General features: G+C 39.7%; 2 non-coding genes across 2 annotated transcripts; one reads left to right on the top strand and one right to left on the bottom strand.

Moving 5' to 3' along the window:
- Positions 1–692: 692 nt before the first annotated feature.
- Positions 693–882, top strand: LOC136144562 (U2 spliceosomal RNA). Its single transcript, XR_010658587.1, has one exon. It is a non-coding gene; the product is annotated as a U2 spliceosomal RNA (small nuclear RNA).
- A 6700-nt stretch (positions 883–7582) lies between these two features.
- Positions 7583–7687, bottom strand: LOC136144557 (small nucleolar RNA U13). The gene has a single exon (XR_010658583.1). It is a non-coding gene; the product is annotated as a small nucleolar RNA U13 (small nucleolar RNA).
- Positions 7688–20553: the final 12866 nt, after the last annotated feature.

The raw sequence follows: 20553 nt of genomic DNA, 5'->3' as shown, positions 1-20553 counted from the left end.
CGGGAACCAAGACTATCTACGGGTGAAGACTTGGCAAGAATGTCTTTCCAACATCGAGGCTAGGGTCTTTGTAAAATTGTCCAGAAAACTGTGTCTTTTCACCTTTATATCCCTTAACATCGTTTGCCGAGAAAGGACAGATCAGGCTTCTGGGTGGCAATTACTCCAGAGAAGTGGGAGTGAAGTTAGGTTTGGTTTGGTGAATTTCTTGGAATTTTCAGAGAGGGAACGTGAGAGCCCTGCTTTCCATTTGACAATGTCTACTGGAAGACAGGTTCTTTGGAGCTCTCTCATATCAGAAGCAGTAGCTGCTGTTTTCCTATCTAGTACCACACTTTTAAGCCAACAGTCACAAAGCTTCCAGCGTTCCATGAAGGGATATGAATCTTCTTTGGCTGGAAGTTTAGACTGGCTTCTTGGTTTACAAGCATGGAGCAGAGATTTTGTTTTTCTGAGAACGAGTTACTGGTTCCTGCTGAGTGAGAACACCGGAATGGAATGTCACTACTCAAACCAGTAAGACTAAGATTGTCAAGTGATCTGTCCCCTGTCACCGAGATAGAGCATCAGTACCACTGTCAGGACTTCTCCAGCATATGACACAAATCAGAGTTGCAGAAATCAGAGTGGGGAGCATACGTGTATCTTCACAAAAGCACACACCGTAATGTGGATGGAAAGGTACATGGTGTATCGCTTCCTGGTCTTTTGGCTAAGATCAAGTGTAGTATCTGTTCTTACCTGTTTAATATCTGATGCGTCTTCTATCAAGGACAATGTACTCTCTGGATTTTTGGAGCAAGGAGTTGGAATAGGAGCTTGCTCTGTTCTCTTCATGTGTCGACCTAGTATTGCAGTACCTCCAGCAACAGTGCAAAAAAGAAAAACAGAAAGAAAGGTACATGGTGTGAGGGGACTCCCTGCAGTTTCTTCTCCTTGAAAATTTTGATTAGATGTTGAGCAATTCTGTATCAGGCAGGCTTTCGGATTTTCGATGCAGCTCTAGGCTTCATGGGCAAAAGAACAGCCACATCCAGATTCACAGGAGTCCTTTATGAATCTCTGCAAACACCAACCCCTAGTCTTTCCTCCAGACCAAGTTGGTGATGTGCCTCCTTCTTTGGTTATCCTAAATTACTTTCAGTTACATGTGTGTGCAAGTTACCATTTACACTTCCTTCTTCCCTCAGCTTCCCACAGCAGTGACAGTGATTATAAACGCAACTGAAAGGGGTGTTCGTACACAGAGATAGCAGCATTCTAAATGTTGCTTTAGGGAGGAAGAATTCATGACCACTAATGGCAAGGCTAATAACAGTGGGTATAAAGAAAAGTTGGGGTTTTAAAATGGAGAGGAAATAGTCCTTTATCATCCACTGGTTTGCCCCATCAGGGGCCCGCAACCTCCGGGTTCTAATGCCTGATGATCTGAAGGAGCAACTGATGGAATGATAATAGAAATAAAGTGCACAATAAATGTGACGTGCTTGAATCATCCTGGAACCATACCCCTGCCCATCCTCGGTCACTGAAAAACTGTCTTCCATAGAACCAGTCCCTCGTGCCAAAAAGGTTGGGGGTCACTGATAAAGGGGGTCTGTTGGGCTGGACGGTTACATCAGTCATAGTCTGGGCTGCAGCTCACCCCTTCCCTGGTCCCAGTTATCTTTCACCCAATATTGTCTGTGACTCAAAGATTCCCATCCACAATAAAGACTTCAAATAGGTGGGGAGGAGAACTAGGAGCTTGTAGACATCTGGTGATAGGAGACTCGGATTTAGGTTTAGACGTTACAGGATCTCCATTTTAAAACATCAAAATGTTCATTTTGTGCAGTTTGAAACGTGACTTTCAAAGATGACCCTAATCTCAGAGGAGTAGATAGTCTGTCCCACAGATGTGAATTTCGCTAGACAGCCCATTTTTGCTCCCCCTTGAGGAATTAAAGTAGATATGCTAAAAGGTTGTACCTCTTTCAAAGCTGATTCTCCCTGTAAGAAAGTGTTAAACCGCAGAAGGCGATGGAAATGGCTGATAAGGCGTCTGGTCGCTGCCACCACCTCCGTGGGTGGCTGCTCTTTTGACACATCTGAATTCCAAGCGGGGTTGGGGGGGTGCTGTTGGTAACAAAGTCTTATGTTCAAAATGTCCATGGTCAGAAAGGTTTGCAATATAACGAACATCCTTATCATCACTCGAATCTTTACAACAGCTTGGATGACTTTTTAATTGTGGCTTAATATAGTTAATTATGGCAAACCTTCCCTATGTTCCAGGATGATGAATTAATATTACAGATCATTAATGTTACTAAATTGGCATAATGACATAGTAGATTTAACGTCCCAGTTACGTTAAGACCTGCTTGATAATTTGGCTCTTTTGTTATTTGCCTTAAATAGGGAAAGCATGCAAGCAAGCCTTTTAACAGCAGGCTGCATGTAACTACTTGAGTCATTTTCCCCTGATAAATTATTGATATGGAAAATCCCAAACGGAGGACTTCTTCAGACTGTACATGAAGCCAACATTTTCTTTCTAATATCCACTTCATCAGTATAAAAGTTAGAAAGCTGTAGCTCTTCAGCCAGGTTTTATAATTAGACAAGACTGCATTTTACATCTGCAAAAGACTCATGCTTAGTGGGGGAAAAATGAGAAACGTGATATGTTCCATTCTGTTGCAATGGTTATACCATTTTAATCTCTTAAGTTCAATATATATCCTCTAGCAGGCTATACTTCTAGGATTTCATTTTTAGATCCTTAAGGCTGCATATATCTGTCAAACCGACATAATGAATTTAAAGTGCTAATGCCTAGAAGACCAGAAAAACATTGAAATATATCCTTGGTTGATTAAATTACCACCTCCAGCTACTTTACATCCTTCTGTCCAAATAGATTTTCTTTTTTACTTACCAAGTGCTGGATCTGGAAGATGCTGAAGATGTAATTTTATGGTAAAAACATGCACATGTCTTTAGACAAGAGCATTTTATTTAAGCATCTTTTTAAAGTCTGTAGAGTATTTCTGTGATAGGGCTTACAATTTGATTACGGAGTCTTTCAATTACGCTCAACCTGCAGGTTAACCGGTGACTTTCAAGTGTATTCTTGAAATGGAATTTATGTTAAACATCGGGAGTACTAATACTCAAATGCTTGTGATAACAGTATCTAAAATAATGTGAACTTGTTTTGCAAAAATAGAAAGCAACCCTGAATACTAATCTTCATGTTAAAAGTTGTTTCTTCAGGAACTGCTTAGATTGACAGACTAACAACTCAAAAGAGGCAACAATGACTCAGACACATTCCTTTCTCTTAAATAGGGTGGCTTGGTCCTTTAAATAGTTAGTCTGTTACAAAAATGAACTCAGGTGCCAAATCTTATTCCTCCTTGTAAAAGGGGCAGTGAAAATAACCCTAGAAATAATAGTGCGGTGGACCTGAGTGGGGAGAAAACATTGTTTTCTGCACTCAACTTTTACTGCTGGAATTTAAGGTAGAATCAGATCTGAAATATTAGTCATGTCTTTCTATATGTCTGTATTCAAAGACTTACAGTGTACTGCCTTAAACAATCTGCACACGCTTATCACATAGGTTTCAAACACACATATGAACACACATGTACACACCTGATTACACAATCACAGAACTCAGATCTACACACATTTCAGTAATTGCCCTCACACAAAGGAAAAGTAGCAGCAAATGCAGCTGCAGGACCTGGTGGGACTCATTTTCTATTGGAAGACGGCTCATTACAAGCAGAGACTGCGGGATGCCTTGTCCTGGCCACCGGCCTCTGGGAGGACCCATTCTGACCACACGTTCAGCGTCTGCACCTTTCCGAACCTGAGCGAGGGTGTGAGAGAAGGGCTCTGCCATTTCAAGGGGAAGGTTCTAGAACCTTTCAATACTAACATACAGTGCAAAGACAGTGAGCATCAGTGGTTAGATATTGGGGTGCTGTGACGTCTGGGGGTGAAACTAAAGACTGAAATGAATGCGAAATAAAACGACAAGTATCAGAAGAAACAGGGGCAGAGACTGAAGGCAAAAGAGCAGATTTGTAGTGCTTTGAAATGAAACGTTATAATCCCTCCGACAATCCTGTTGACTATGAGCTATAGCGCTAGGAGTACAACGCAGGAAAAAAGATACATTGTAGGATAAACAGCTTCTTAGAAGGTAAAACTGAATGGTCAAAATAGATGAATAAGGACACACAATGGAGAGAAAAAAAAGAAATGAGTCCATAGCAATATGAGAAAAAGGCAGAAGTGAACAGAGGACAGAAAGGCAGAAAAGAAAAAAAATGTAAATGAGTGAGACAAAAAAGCCAAAAGATGAAAAAGAAAAAAGAGAACAAGAGGGGGAAAGAAGTAATATTTTCCTTGATAAAAATGCACAAAAGGGAAGATGAACTTTGTTCTTTTTCTCTTTCTACTCTCCTCTCTTTTTCTGCTTTTCGCCTCGCAGCACGCCAGCCTAAGCTGAGAGCTGTAATGTCATTAAATTGCAAATGCTTTTTCATTTCCGACACACACTGTTTACTTATCTGGCAAAAACATATGTTGGAAGGAATCCGTTAAATTCTGCCCATTGCCTTGGGTAAAAGTGCAATGGAAACGGACCCACCGAGCGTCCTCTTTCTTCTTCTTTAGCACTCCCCTTATCTACAAGACGGCTTCGCAGAAAACTGGCTAGTTCAATGAAAAATGAAGATACAGCGGGAGATTAGGGAAGAACACTGAGCACAAAATTCCTGGAGAGAGGTCACTCCATTGCAAATGATTTCACTCCTCTAGATCTGCATAAATTACTATTTTTAAGGCATCTCCAAAGTCTGTATATTTTTCTCACTCTGTCAAACATTTAATTTCACGCCCCGTGTTCTGAATATGCTAAAATGCATATCTCTGATGCACCTTTAAGCCAGAAAAACGAATGCAAAATTGAAGATAAAATGATGTGATTTACACTACAAGCCTATTACTTGAGGTATTTACATATAGTTTACCTCTGCAGTTCTGAGGATGATTTATTAAAAAAAATCTGGATTAAGCTCATATAAATATGTATAAATCTTTGTTTAGAAAATAGATTTTGCAGCTGTTGTGTCAAAAAAGTTCTTTAAGATTCTGTGAAGAATTTTCCTTTTAGCATGCTTTGAGAGGGGAAAAAAAGGGGGACAGAATTTGACATTCTGCTTGGTGGGGTGGGGGGGAGAAAAGCGTATTCCACCATCCTGCGCTTATAAAGACTCCTTTATTGCCCTTCTTGGCCCAAAGCAGGTTGGCCCCTCCTCGCTCTTTTTTTATACTTATTCAATTTTCTTTTTTCCTCCTTTTTTTTTTTGTTTGCTTGAGTCCAAATAATAGTGCCCCGGATTACTAAACTAAAATTAAATATCAGTGTTTAATGACTGAAACAATCGTGAGTCTTTTGCATGCCCCCCCTCGTGTCCCTTGGCGCCTCCTGGCACCTTTTCCTAATTCGTACTCTTCCAAAACATCTTCCCAGCGTCTCTGCCCTGCCTGACACCAAACCTGGGACTTGCCACCTGCCGAGAGCCACTTCCAGCTACCGATTTGAAAACGATTATTAACACACTTCAAGGCAGATATCTTATCCTATGGGAAAGCAATTCTAGAAACACGATATTTCCTATAAACAATCCCCACATGTGTGTTTCTGCCTCTCTCTCTCTCCCTTTCCGTCTCTCTCCATCTCTCTCTCATCTAGAGTTTTACCTCTTTGTCTGAAAAACGCTTTCTTCAGTCCGGCCTCTTCCATATTCCCCTGATCCCTATCCCTCTGTAATCATTGTGGGGGAATTACTCTCTGCTATTTTCTTGTTAGGCTTTGGGTTTAGGAGAATTCAGATAACAAAGTTGACTAATTCAGAGCTGAACACACATTGGACTCTGCAAATATACCTTCCACCACATGATAAGGGCAGGGCCAGCTTCTGGGCTGCACCTGCCGAGATGCTGTGGGAACAGCTGCTTCTGGAAGCAGGTACTGGGGACAGCTATTTCTTCAAAGCCTGCATTAATCCTTTCACAATTAAACAAGAAAGGGATGTTCACAGGCATTCGATCGCTTTCAGAGGTGGTGGTTGTGGGGTGGGGGGAGAGTTTGCTTCCTGAGATTGAATTCTAGTTTTGGTGTGTGGCGCCTGCTTGAAGTTGACTAAAGACAATTTAAAAGAAAGAAACTGCAGTCATTTCCAAAAGTTAAGAGTCATTCTTTTTTGCACAAAATGGCCTAACAATCCCCCCTAGTGGTCCGTTTCCTGTTCCTGTGATTTATGAACATTCTCCTTTTCAAAACTGCCCACTTGGTGTGTTTATAGGCTCATAGCAAAGAAACTGGAAGAAAAAAATAAAAAACAAAGTCAGACTATTTAGAGTTGAGATGAGCTTTCCCTGAATTCCTCCTTTCCTATGCTCAGACAGAGCCTCATTTCTCAAAAAGTGATGGGACTAAATCCTACCATAAAGCCAGCTTTCTTTTTCAAGGATTTTCTCAAAACTGACAAATAACCTGAGAGCTCTGGTGTTTACAATTCCCCTCGCTGAAATCATGGAATAGACCAGGGGTGTGATGCACTCAAAATACTGGATATGGGTTTCTGAAGGGAAAAGGAGTAAATCATGGAAATGGCCTGCAACTTTCTTTCAAGAAGGTTTGGCCCAAACTGGATTATTTCAATCCTTTAGGACAGAATTACTTTTATATGATGAAAGAACCCTGTCTCTCAAGTGTAACCACTTAGAAAACGCCTGGTCATCGTTGCCATCCGGTGTCCAATCCTTTTCTTGACTCTGCACAAAGAATCCTCCTTCCTTCAGCGTTTGAAGGTGAGATGAACTGCCTAACATCCTCCGTGGCTTCCTTCTAGGTTCCGCCTACACAGGAAGCCTGCTCTCCCTGGGCTGAGGCCAGCCAAGCATTTCAAGCCTTGAACACTGAGAGGAGGAGACACCCCACTCCCCTGAGTGCCGGTTTCCTTTCCCTCAGCTGTGTTCCCAGTCCTGCTCCTTTTACAGACCAGATAGAAATGGAATCCAGCACATCCACTGATCGTGGAAGAGGCTCTATAGCATTGCCCTGGACGGCTTAGATGGGGAGAGAATCAAGATTTCTTACGTTACTGGATGTCCCAGTCTGTTCAGGCTGCTACAACAAAATACTTCAGGCTGGTGCTTTAGAAACAGCAGAAATTTACTCATCATCCCTCATGGCTGGGTTCTGGCGAAGGCCCTCTTCACACTGCTGACGTCTTGCTGTGTCCTCACAGGGTGAAAGGGGAGGGAGGCCTTGAGTCTCTTTGAGAAAACTAGTCCCATTCATGGGGACAGAGCCGACCACCTCCCAAAGGCCCCACTTCCTAATATCATCACATGATGGGGGGGGTGGGTGGGGGTGTTGGGATTTCAACATATGAATTTGTTGGGGTTGGCAGGAAGGGCACACAAATATTCAGAGCACAGCAGTGGAATGTGGAAGAAGAAGAATTTTATTTTATTTTTTTTTCTTTTTTTTTTCTTTTTCTTTTTTTCATGTCAGACAGGTAATGTGCCGATATCGTAACAAGGTTTAGAGGAAGGTACATGTCACACAGCAGCGTGAACACCCAATCATCATGCTCATGAACTGCAAAAGGATCAGAAGAAGAAGAATTTTAGATCTTTGCTAAACATGCATCTCCCAAAAACAGTGCAAAATAATTCTAAAACCCTAAGGCTTGACTCACTGGAAGGTTATGACATTAGGAAATAGTGACATCATGAAATGAATCCTTTGAGACTTACCTGGTGCCACGTGGCTAAGAATCTGTGCTCCTGATGCAGGGGGCACAGGTTCAGTCTCTGGTGGGGGAAGTAAGACCCTGCATGCCACACAGCATGGCCAAAAACAAGTTAACCTATTGCCAACCTCCTTGCACTTCAGTCTTGAAAGCTTGGACTTAAGTCTGGGTTTCTCCCAAATGTCTAGACTATTTTTTCAATAACACTTGGACTTGGCTTCATTTCCTTCCTTTCAGTTTCTGCAGTCTTCTTCCTGGTTTACAAAATCATCATTTCTTGCCAGAAACATCTCTGGGAGCCCCAGGGCCCCTTTTTATTAATTAATTAATTCATCCTAAGTCCAGTGGCAAGAAAGATCTACCTAAACACGCAACTTCCCTTCTCAGAAGTGGGCTCTAGTTCCCAATATTACCCTGAAATTTCATGTCCTGAACTTTGAGGCCCCCCAAAGGTACTGTGGCCTTTTCAATCATTCAGTAATGCAACTGTCACATTCCTCTATCTGTTAGACCATACTTGGATAAACCAGTTTGCTCTTCCTTGAACCAGGACTTTGATTTTTACATGTACACACACGCCTCCTGCCCAGACAAATTCACCATCAATCTGACGAAGCCTAGACCTCAGGACCTATTGCATGGGTCATTTCTAAGAGCTTACACCTAATTTTGCCTGTGTTTCTTAAAGAGGACTCCCTCTCTACCAAATTAGATAAGTTTCAGGCTCCACAGAATTGGTACCTGCCCCCAGTCTCTTACCATTGAACCTGGGTGTGAGCATTCACTCAGTCCAGAACCTTCTTGGGACCCAGGCCAGCTTCTCCTGTCTCTGAACTACACGTCTTGCTTGTGTACATTGTTGGTTTTAGGAGCTTGAGGGCTTTCCCTGTGATAATGTTCTCTTTTCCATCTGATGACCCAGTGAACGACTCCATGGTAGAGACGGTCTCTTCTTTACATTCTGGGCCAGAATATCAATGTGTTGGTTCGCTGTTTGTAACGTGCTTGTGTGCGTGCTAAGTTGCTTCAGTCGTGTCTGACTCTTTGCAACCCTGTGGACTGTAGCCCACCAGGCTCTTCTGTCCATGGGGATTTTCCAGGCAAGAATACTGGAGTGGGTTGCCATGCCCTCCTCCAGGGGATCTTCCCAACCCAGGGATCAAACCCTGGTCTCCTGCATTGCAGGCAGATTCTTTACCATCTGAGCCACCAGAGAAGCCCATTTGTCATGTATTGAATGAATATTTGACTGTTTTTGAGGAAGCTGGCAACTGTTCATTGATAGGTATCTACATTAAAGATCATTAGAGGCTAAAATTATAACTTTCCAATCCCAAGGCCATTCAAATAAAAATCAAAATAAGCAAACATTTATGGAGCATGTTCATTGCTGCATCTTTAAATCTAGCATGGGTGGGTAATCAATACTTCTTGATTAAGTCATATGTAAGTCAGGACTGGGAGTGAAGGATGAAGACTGTTACTCATTGGTTTATCACTGAAGAAGCCAGGGGAATTTAACTGGTTTCTGGCATGGGCCGGACCTGGACATCAACCTCTTCCTCCATTGCTTGCACTATCTTCTGTGTTGGATTCACTCTCAGGTGGGTCTAATCCATGCACTAGCCTTCAGAGCCTCTAAACATATACACTATTAGCTCAGAAGCCCCAAAGTAAAAACAAAACAAGACAAAAAAACAAACAACAATGGTAAGACTCCTTTCCCCCCTAAATTGCCAGCAAAATTTGTGAAATCAAGTGTCATTGGGCCAACCCGAAGCACAAGCTGAGTCACCTCTTCAGGTAATGAGTTTCTTATGTTAACTACATACTTCAACAGCTTGTCTTTGAAGTATATGCCTAAATTAGATCATAAATCCAAGAACCAAGTTTACCCTCCAGTCTTGAACCTTGTTTAATTCTCAGCTTGTGCTCAAGAAATAGTAAATTATAATCAGAATGTTACAGGAAACAAAGTGAACAATTCAAAATCAAAGGTCACGTTCACATCTAGAAAAAAATTAAACTGGCCATTTATGGAAAAGCAATAGTCATTGTGATCTTAAGTTTCCCAACCAAAATAGACTATTAGAAAAAAGAACAATGCTCCAAGTAGATTACACTACAGGAAATGTACTGATTTCTGAAATCCTTACGTATGTAGATGTCTAATGGTGCAAAATCTGGCCCCTGAGGTAGAGTAGGGCAATTTCATTTTTAGCCTTTCAACCATAACTTTAAATTTCTCAGAATTCAAAATCTACATTTTTTAGATTAAAAAAAAATCTACTTCTGGGCAAACCTCCTGTACTGTGTGTGCTGTGCTAAGTCTATTCAGAGTGTCTGACTCTTTGAAACCCAGTGGACTATAGTCCATAGCCCACCAGGTTCCTCTATCCATGTGATTCTCCAGACAAGAATACTGGAGTGGGTTGTCATGCCCTCCTCCAGAGGATCTTCTCAACTGAGGGATGGAACCTGCGTCTCTTTATCTTCTGCATTGGCAGGTGAGATTTTACCACTAGCGCCAACTGTGAAGCCCTGGCAAAGCCATTAGCTTTTGCAATAAATTAAACCTCACACCTAGTAAATGTGAATACTCATTTGTTACAACCAGGGAAAAGCAAATGGTATTATATTTTGTGTCTCTTGGTGGATGTAAGGAAAGTGAACTAAACTGTATGCTTCCAACATGGCATTCCACAAATGTGGAATCCAGTGAGTGAATACAGAATAAAATGAAATGAGACATATCCAAAAAGTAGCGGCTGTACTTATGTGCTAATCACACCTCAAAGAGTAACACTGTTTGTTTGTTTCTTTTAAATAACAGAAGCAATAAAATCCTATTATGGATTAATCTTGTGCCAAATTTTGTTTTTTAATCAAATCTATTTTGAGCTAAAGAAAATACAAAAATGCAAATGAAGGGCCTCATCCTCCAGATCTTGTGAACATGTAAGGGCTGATACACTTCAAAGATTTTTTTTTTTAATTCAAAAATTAAAGTCATCATGCAACACAGCAAAACATGCTTATTGGTAAACATTTTAATTTTAAATTCCATGTGAAGTTTCACCCTAATAAAAATCTTTAGGAGGGAGGGTTTTAAAACCCTGAAATTAGATGTTTACTAAACAAATATTGCTCTCATTTAATGTCTCACGTATGTACCACACTTGGAGACTGCAAGTGAGAATTCAGTTGTTTCACATGGCAAATCAAACCAAACAGCAAGAAAACCATGTTGGAAAAGAGTCAGCGCTTCTCTCCAGATACCCACACCACTTGAACACAAAGTGTGGGTGAGTTCATGGTAGGGTTGTTTGCGTGGCATTCCCCGGTGTGTTCCCTCCACTGGGGATGAAATATTCATTAGTAGACCGAAACAAACTCTTCAGAACATTTTTATCTCAAAGTGAGAAAACACTTTTCAAGCAGGCTGCTAATGAAGCCATCCGCCATCTTGTTTGATGTTGTGTTTGTAGTTAAAAGGAGCTCTGAAAGGCCTCGGGTGGTGCCTACTCTCATTTGGCAGCTGTTTCAACCTTTGTGGGGCCACTGTGCAGCTGTAACACAGACTCTCCCATAAAATGCCAACCCACACAATGTAAGTGCAAAATACAACAATATTCATGGACATCAATGGTGTAATATCAGGTATCACATAAACTACATTTTATTGCATGAGATCACACTCTGCAGAAGGACATAATAACATATCATTATACTGATGCTTCTTCTTAGAATTCAAAGCTCAAGAGAGAATGTGTTTTGGTTTCTATCCTAAAGCCAGAGAACCCAGGAAATATTAGGAAATAAATGTATACTGTTGATGGAATACATGAAACAGGTGGTTTATGTATCCATCTTTCAAAGGAATATTTCACACTGCTTAGAAAGCATGGGAAAGAACTTATGTTATTTCAAGATGTGTGTGTGCAAACACATGTGCACAAAACTACAAAGTGTATAAAACTGAACATTTACATCAAGGTTGTAATGACACAGTCAAAAGGAATTCTAAGGTGTTCTTATCAGTCATGCAAGCTCTACCTCTCTCCCATTACTGGGTACTGTGCTTAGTCGCTCAGTCATACCCTACTCTGCGACTCCATGGACTGTAGCCCACCAGGCTCCTCTGCCCATGGGGATTCTCCAGGCAAGAATATGGAGTGGGCTGCCATGCCCTCCTCCAGGGGATCTTCCCAACCCAGGGGTCGGACCTGCAGTGTCCGCTGCGTTGCAGGTGGATTCTTTACCATCTGAGCCACCAGGGAAGCCCTCTGTCCCATTGGATGGATGCAGTTTTTCAGAAGATGATTTTGCAGTATTTGTGCTGGAGTGGGATGGTTACCAAAGCGCACAGGCACTGTGGGGAAAGTCACCGAACACAGTATTCTACATCCAGGTAACACAGGCATTTCACACTCAACCCCTCTAATATTAAACTCAATATTTAACACCAATAAAAACGGCCCATCTTCATGTATTTTCTGTTTCAACTCATGCCACACTATCAGTGGTAGACAGAACCCTAAGGCCACCCCAATAACCCCCACACTGTGGCAAGACCTATAAGGATGGTAGGACAGCCCTCCTGGGGCTAGGTCACACTGAGTGGCAAAGGTGAAGGGATTTTGCAGATGTAATTAAAGCCCCTAATTGGTTTACCTTGACTTCATTAAAGAGAGATAGGAAAAAAAGAGAGAGAGAGGAAACTGAATGGACCTGATTGTATCAGGTGAACCCTTTAAAAGAGGTCTAGAAGTCAGAGAGGTTCTCCTGCTAGCTCTGAAGAAGGAAGTTCCTATTTTGGGAGAGGACCTGTGGGAGGACCACGTGCAGATGGCCTCTAGGAGGTGAGAGTGACCCCTGGCCAGCAAGGGAGTGGGGATGCAAGTCAGTCTTACAGATGCAAAGGATTGCCCACAACCACATGAGCTTGTAAGACCTTGGGCTGCAGGAAGGAAGACAAGCCAGCTGATTCCTAACTGTAGCTTTATAAGACTCTGAGCAGAGGACGCGGCTAAGTCACGCTTGGTCTGCCAACCCACAGAAATTGACATGATAAATGTATGTTGTTTTTAGGCCACTAAGTTCATGCTAATGTGAGAACTGGAAAATTCGATACAGTATACTATGGTGAGAACCCATAACCATGAGCATAAAGGGGAAACATCTAACGTAGCCTGGGAGAAGGGTGAACCAGAGAGGCTTCCCACAGGGAAGTTGACATCATAGGAGCTGTATTTTGGCTGAGTCCCAAAGGTCAAAAGTCGGGGGATTCTTCCTAATAAAAAAATGTTAACAAACATCTTCCTTTATTCCATAGTTCATGAGAACTGAAATGAATGAGGATGTGTACTGGCTTAGGGGTTTTCTTTGACTGAGCCCAGATGTCCTGAGTTCTCAGTTCAGGGCCAAGAGGGGCTCTCCGCTTGCTGGTAGCTCTCCATGAGCTGCTTGCAGGCAGCACCAACACTGAACTTTCAAGGCTCCAGGGTCTGACCTTTGGCCAGTGCGAGCTTGTTCAATCACGAATTTCTTTCTAAAAGTCTAAACTAAATTGCTCTTATACAATAGTTTTGAAATATTACATATAATGTCAGCTGTGAAATAAAAAGAGGTATTTCTTCCACATGCTCCTTTATTCATATTTTTTGTTTGCTTTTTAAAGAGCCCCTTCTGCCACTTTTTGAATCCTGTAACTGTCACTCATTTCACAGTTTCTCATAGAATCTATTTCACCTTGCTTTGCCTTCTATCCTCTTCAATACATCCATGCTGCTGCTCAGTCGCTTAGTTTCTGTCTGACTGTTTGGACCCCAAGGACCTGTCCCACCAGGCTCCTCTGATCATGGAATTCTCCAGGCAAGAATACCAGAGTGGGTTGCCATTTCCTATTCCAGGGGATCTTCCCGATCCAGGGATTGAACCTGCATTCCTTATGTCTCCTACACTGGCAGGCAGATTCTTTACCACTGAGCCACTTGGGAAGCCCCAATATATCCATAGTCCTCTCAAAATACTACAATCCAATCAAACCTGTTTCAGTAACAAATTATGCATTTCCAGCTCTTCCGTGTGATGATTCTATTTAGTACATACAGGTTTTGTAGAGTAAAATGCACTCCATTGCTTAGTAATATTCAGTAGCAGTCCAATACAAATTTTTCTTCTATACTGTGTATACTCAACTATGCCCTCATTTTATGAGAAACAATTTTGCTAGCTACCTTCATAGCTATGAATACAATGGCATCTTTAAAAAATACTTTTTAGGTTAAATTTATACAGACTAGAATGTGTGGATCTCTTAAAGCATACAATTTGGTGCATTTTGATACACCTGCATATCCATGTAACAAACATCCAGTCAAGGTAAGGATATGTCTTGGGCTCAGTTGTTAAGTTGTGTACAACTCTTTGCGACCCCGTGGACCGTAGCCTGCCAGGCTCCTCTGTCCACGGGATTTTTCAGGCCAAGACTACTGGAGTGGGTTTCCATTTCCTTCTCCGGGGGATCTTTCCCACCCAGGGACTGAAGCTGCATCTCCTGCATTGGCAGGTGGATTCTTTACTATTGTACCACTTGGGAAGTACAAGGCTATGTCTAGTAACCTACAAAGTTCTCTTTGTCTCCTTCTAATCAGTTCTCACTGTTTATGTTTCCATTGCCATATATTAGCTTTGCCTGCTCTAAAACTTCATATGAATGTGGGCATACTCCTTCATGTATGGCTTGTTTTGTTTAACATAATGCTTTAGTGATTCATTCATGTTGTTGCATATGTCATAGTTCAATCTCTTTTATTGCTGTGTGATATTTAATTACACGAATCTAGCACTATTATTCATTCCCCTATTTACAGATATTTGGGTTGTTCCCAGGATTTGACCATTCTGAACATTCTTATTTAAACCAAATGTCTTGTGGACATATATATTTTCTTCAAGATAAAGACCTAGGAGTGGAATTGCTGGGTCCTAGGATCAATGTATGTTTGTTTAACCATATAAGAAACTGGCAATAAAAGTTCCAAAGTAAGTGTGTTAGTTTATACTTCTAATAGTAATTTAATGTATATGAATTTGAACTGTTCCACAGTCTCATTGTTTGGAAACAGCCTTATTAATTTCAGACATTCTAGTGGGTGTGAAGTGGTATTCAGCTTTGATTTGCATTAATATTTCTCTGATGATAATGATGTTGAACATATTTCCATGGGCTTATTAATCATTCATTTATTTTTTTTGTGTTCAAGATTTTTGCTCATTTTTACAAATTAGGTTGTGCTTATTTGATTATAAGGCTTCTTTAGTCTGGATAAAGTCCTTTTTTGGCTGCATGCATTGTGAATATTTTCTACTGATCTATGTCTTGCCAATCATTTTTTCATGGTATCTTTTGAAAAGCAAAAGTTTTTATTTTGATGAAGTCACTGTGTGAACTCTCTCTGATGCTTAGTGCTTTTTGTGTCTTAAGAAATTTTTCTCCTGCCCCAAAGTCACAATGTTTTCTTCTAGAAGTTTTGTAATTTTAGTTTTTATATTTTAGACTTATTATTCCTCTCAAATTAATTTTTGAGGTTTGGTATGAGGTAGAGGGTTCAAGTTTCATTAGTTCATTATTATTTACATATATCTATCCAGTCATTTTGGTATCATTTGTTGCAAAGACTTTCCTCATTTAATTACCTTGACATGATTGTTGTAAAACATTTGATTATGTAAGTGTGGGTCAATTTTGGGGTCTGTATTCTGTTCCGTTGATCTGTATCTTAACACCAAAACCATCTCATCTTGATTATTGTAACTATATAGAAGGTCTTAAAATCAAGTCATGTGAGTCTAATTTTATTCTTATTTTCCAAGAATATTTTGACTACATCCTTTTTGTTTGTGATTAAAAAAAATATTTATTTTATTTATTTATTTATTTGGCTGCTCTGGGTCTTAGAGCAGCGCTCTGTAGCATGCAGAATCTTTCTAGTCTCAGCATGTGTGTATTCAGACACTCAGTCATGTCTGACTCTTTGCAACCCCACAGAGTATAGATCACCAGGTTCCCTGTTCATGGGATTTCCCAGGCAAGAATACTGGAGTGGGTTGCCATTTCCTTCTCCAGGGGACCTTCCCGGCTTAGGGATCGAACCTGTGTATCTGGAGTCTCCTGCATTCTTTAGGCGAGTTCTTTACAACTAGCACCACCTGGGAAGCCTTTACTTTCAGTATAAGGGATCTTTAGTGAGCAGCTGAAGCATGTGAACTTAGAGTTGTGGCATCTAGTTTCCTGACCAGGGATCAAACTCAGGTCCCCTGCACTGGGACTGTGGAGTCTTAGCCCCTGAACCACCAGGGAAGTCCCCCCACCATTTTTTTTTTTTTTTTAAGATTTTTGATGTGTACCATTTTAAAAATCTTCATTGAAATTTGTTACAATATTGCTTCTGTTTTATGTTTTGGTTTTTTGGCCATGATGCATGTGGGATGCTAGCTCCCCATATCTTTAAAATTATATACTGTTTAATATTAATAAATATAACTTTTGGAAAAAGTCAATTTTTAAAAAACAAAACATTTCAAGATGGATCTTTTGGCCAACAAAACAATAGCCAACACAATACGTCTTTGTCATGAGGGTCTTGACAAATCTGTTCAGATTGTGAGCTAAGTCACTTCAGTCATGTCTAACTCTTTGCAACCCCATGGATTATAGCCCACCAAGCTCCTCTGTCCATGGGATTCTCTAGGCAAGAATACTGGAGTGGATTTCCGTGCCTTCTTCCAGGGGATCTTCCTGACCCAGGGACTGAACCTGCATCTCTTACATCTCCTGCATTGGCAGGTGGGTTCTTTACCACTAGCATCACCTGGGAAGCCCCTTAAATAGATTAGTAGTCTTACATCCTATCTTGACCTGTGTACATAAAATCATTAAAGGAGAGATTTCTGTACCTCCATGTTCACAACAGCTTTATTTACAACAGCAAAAGACATGGAAACAGCCTAAGTGTTCATCAACAAATGAATGGCGATTTTATATATATATATAAAATTCAGCTACAAAAAAAGAAGGAAATCTTGCTATTTGCAAAAAACAAGGATTGACCTTGAGGACATTATGCTAAGTGGAATAAATCAGACAGAGAAAGACCAACACTGTATGATTTTATTTATATGTGAAATCTAAAACAGTAACATGACAATAAAACCATAGACACAAAAAAAGAGATCAGATTTGTGGTTACCAGAGGAGGGGAATGGAGAGACAGGGAACTGGATGTCAAAAGATACAAACCTGCAGTTTTAAGATAGGTAAGTACTGAGGATGTAACATACAAAATGATGAGCACTGTTAACACTGCTCTATGCTATATTTGAAAATTGTTAAGAGAATACCTCCTAAGAGCTCTCTTCAACATTTTGCTGTTTTCATCAACAAAAAATGATTTTTTCATGTGCCATCTTGCTTTTTTCTTTTGTATCTATGGAGGTTAATTAAACTTATTATGGTAATGATAATCATTTCATAATATATGTAAGTCAAATTATTATGCTGTATGTCTTAAGCTTATACAGTGTTACATGTCAATTATATCTCAATAAACCAAGAAAAAAAATCATTCAGGAATGTGTGTGAAGAGAACAAACTTGGACTCAAATTTTAGAATTTCATTAAAAAATTTTTTTAAAGAAAAAGTTGTGATGAGAGAGCAATGTGTTAAGGCCACTACTATTCCTGAAGAGAGCATTTTACAGTTTATCAAGGACACACCTATTTTTGAGGTCACGCTTAATACTTTTTTATGGCATATATTTGCAAAGGAATAAAAAATGCTTAAAAATTACACTTAATAATGGAATAAGCAAATCTACGACTTATACTAAAAAAATAAAAGATTTTTATTTTCTTTAACATACCTCAGTAAATCCATATTATTTAATAAAAATGAGCAATAATCTGATCGATGAGAAAGATGCTATGCTACCAATAAAAATCAGCTTATCAGGCTGATTGATCTGGGAGATCTGAAGGCCTTTTCTTTCCCCTCCCCGCAAATATAACACAACAGCATCAGTGAAAGTTTCCTCCCCAAAGAAGTTGCCCTTCCTACTCCTCTCCCAGCCGGGGCTATGAATGTTCTGGCAAGTCTGTCAAAGTATCGTCTGCAAACATGAGAGGCTCAGGGTGTCCATCTTCTGTGCAATATAAAATACCTCACTTGAAGTTTGACTTCATCCAAAGAAGGGAGTTGAGTGTAGCAGTTAATAAGCTTTAGAGCCTGATACACTCAATTCTGTCACTTAACTGTGTAACTTTGCGTAAATTACTTTATCTATTTGAACTCATTCCCTCTCGAGGTTATTGAGAAGATTATATTAGACAAAGTACTTGGCCCTGACTTGAACTCTGTGAGTGATAAATAAGTCATCACTGCCAGTTTCCTTTTTGGATTTTCCCAAAGTAGATGAAGCAAACACTTACAAAACAAATATGCCAAAATCAGCACATAGTTTATAAATTCAGTGTGCTTAGACTTAAAACCCACCATTTTCATACCCTTGAATATGGGGAATGTGTAACAGTGGAAACGGCGTATCAGACTGGGAGCCTGGGGCCTGGATTCCAGGCTTGGCTCTGCCTCTATGTGACTATGTGATGTCGAGCAAATTATTTACACCTCCTCGCCTCTGCCCAGAGCCTCTAGATTCCTTTCTTCAAAATGAGGGGACTGTTTTAGGAGAATCTCTAAGATTCCTTTTCAAAGCTGTAACTGTAAAATTTGACTGAGTCATGTAATTGCCACTCTGCTCAGATCTAACTAGTTAAATACTTATGCATCCCCTCATTCCCCTCTAGCACTTAGGGAAGATGCCAAAGCTATAGCAAAGTAGGGCCTGAGTCATTTAGCTAATTAGAAAACTTGTGCAGAAGAACTCTCACTAGCCATAAGATATCACACTCCATATGGCAGAAATCCAGTGTCACTTGGATTGGTAGGAAGATGTGGCTTCTGATCCTTCTTAGGTTGACCTCCCACAATAATACTTTCACCACTTGGACTAAATACATCTCCTCAAAAAATGATCATACACGTCCTTTCTTCACTAATCTGTTATAACATCTACAGATTAATTGTCTGTATGGTCTAGAACATTCGAATGTTAAAGTTTAAATCCTGGATGTATTGGAAAAGAAAGTTTCATCTTCCCATATTCTCATTTAAAAAGAAAAAAGGCTGTGTTTCAATTCTAAGATGCATATGTGTTTCAGATTTTAAGATCTTGAAATTGAATGCATTTAATAGTCAATATAATTGGAAAGCATTCTGGCATAATCTGCTTCTTGGTAAAATTAATGGTAAATCTTAAAAGCAATGAAACCCTAGATTTGATTACATACAGTAAAATCCTACCAACCGAATACAAGAACTTTTGTAAGGCTCCAGTAAAATAAATGGCCTTCAAACAGTCTTGTCAATTGTCAGCATAAACAACAAGGACCTACTGTATATAACACAGGGAGCTCTATTCCATATCTTGTGATAAACTATAATGGAAGAGAATCTGAAAAGCTGAATCACTTTGCTGTATACTTGAAGCTAACACAATATTGCAAATCAACTACACTTCAATTTTAAACAAATTGTTTTTGTCACCAGGAGAATGGATTTGATATGGTCTAAAGTTCTCAGTTTCTAATGTCTACAGAAGTCCTACATGAATGCAAGATCTTAGTATTAAATTGAATCTCTTCTGCAGAATGAGGAAATGTGTTAATACAAGCTAAGATAAAACCATACTGGCCACTGTGATTTCCTTACTGCCCAAAGAAATCAGATGCTGAACTCTACAGATTATTTTTATCAGAATTTCCAAAATTGTGTTTTATTCTCAGAGATAACTTAATGCTAAAAAGCAAACATTTCATAAACTTAAAATTGGTTATGATTTAAATCAGTATATGTCTATAAAATAAACATATTTTTGTTTATAAAATAAAAGCAGCAAACAGTAAAACCTAGGTATGCAAGTGCAATGTCTTCATCTTACAAGCCACAGATCTAATCTAATGAAAACGGTCACAGCCGAAACATTTCCCATACTCTTCGATGTACTGTTTAAAAAGTAACAACTAGAAATTAATCTTTTAAAAAAGTAACGTCCTTCTGCAACAGAATTTTCTTATGATAAAGGGCAATTAATTCTCCTTATAGAGAATTTGGAAAATGCAGAAAGGAATAGGTAAGAATATTTGAATTCCACTACTCTGAGACAATCATCAGAGATTTAAATCTCTGATTTAAATGTATTTAAAGATTTAAATGTATTTTCTCAGTTTTTTGTTGGAATCAGGGGGTATTGGTATATTCGCCACACATGTAAAGTTTATGTCAATTTTTTTCACTTACGCACATTTTATCATCACCATTTTCATATTTGCAAATAGTCTTCAAAAACATCTTTGTAATGCGGGTTGAAACAATATGGAAAACAAAACATTGCATCCATACCTGATTCTTTAAACAGTGTTTCTTGACCCTGGTTATAAATCACAAATCACTTGCAGAAATTCTAAGAAAAATACAATGGCCAGACCCCACCCTCAGAAAGTCTAAATGAATTAGTCTGGACGGCATCTAGCTAGACACATAAATGTTTTTCTCACGTAATTCTAATGCACAGCCCCGGATAAGAACTATTGTTTTACATCAAG

This window comes from Muntiacus reevesi, chromosome 11 (genome assembly GCF_963930625.1).
Source record: "Muntiacus reevesi chromosome 11, mMunRee1.1, whole genome shotgun sequence".
Classification (NCBI taxonomy): Eukaryota; Metazoa; Chordata; class Mammalia; order Artiodactyla; family Cervidae; genus Muntiacus; species Muntiacus reevesi.
The sequence above is the reverse complement of the archived record's forward strand: the minus strand, read 5'-3'. Positions and strand labels throughout refer to the sequence as shown.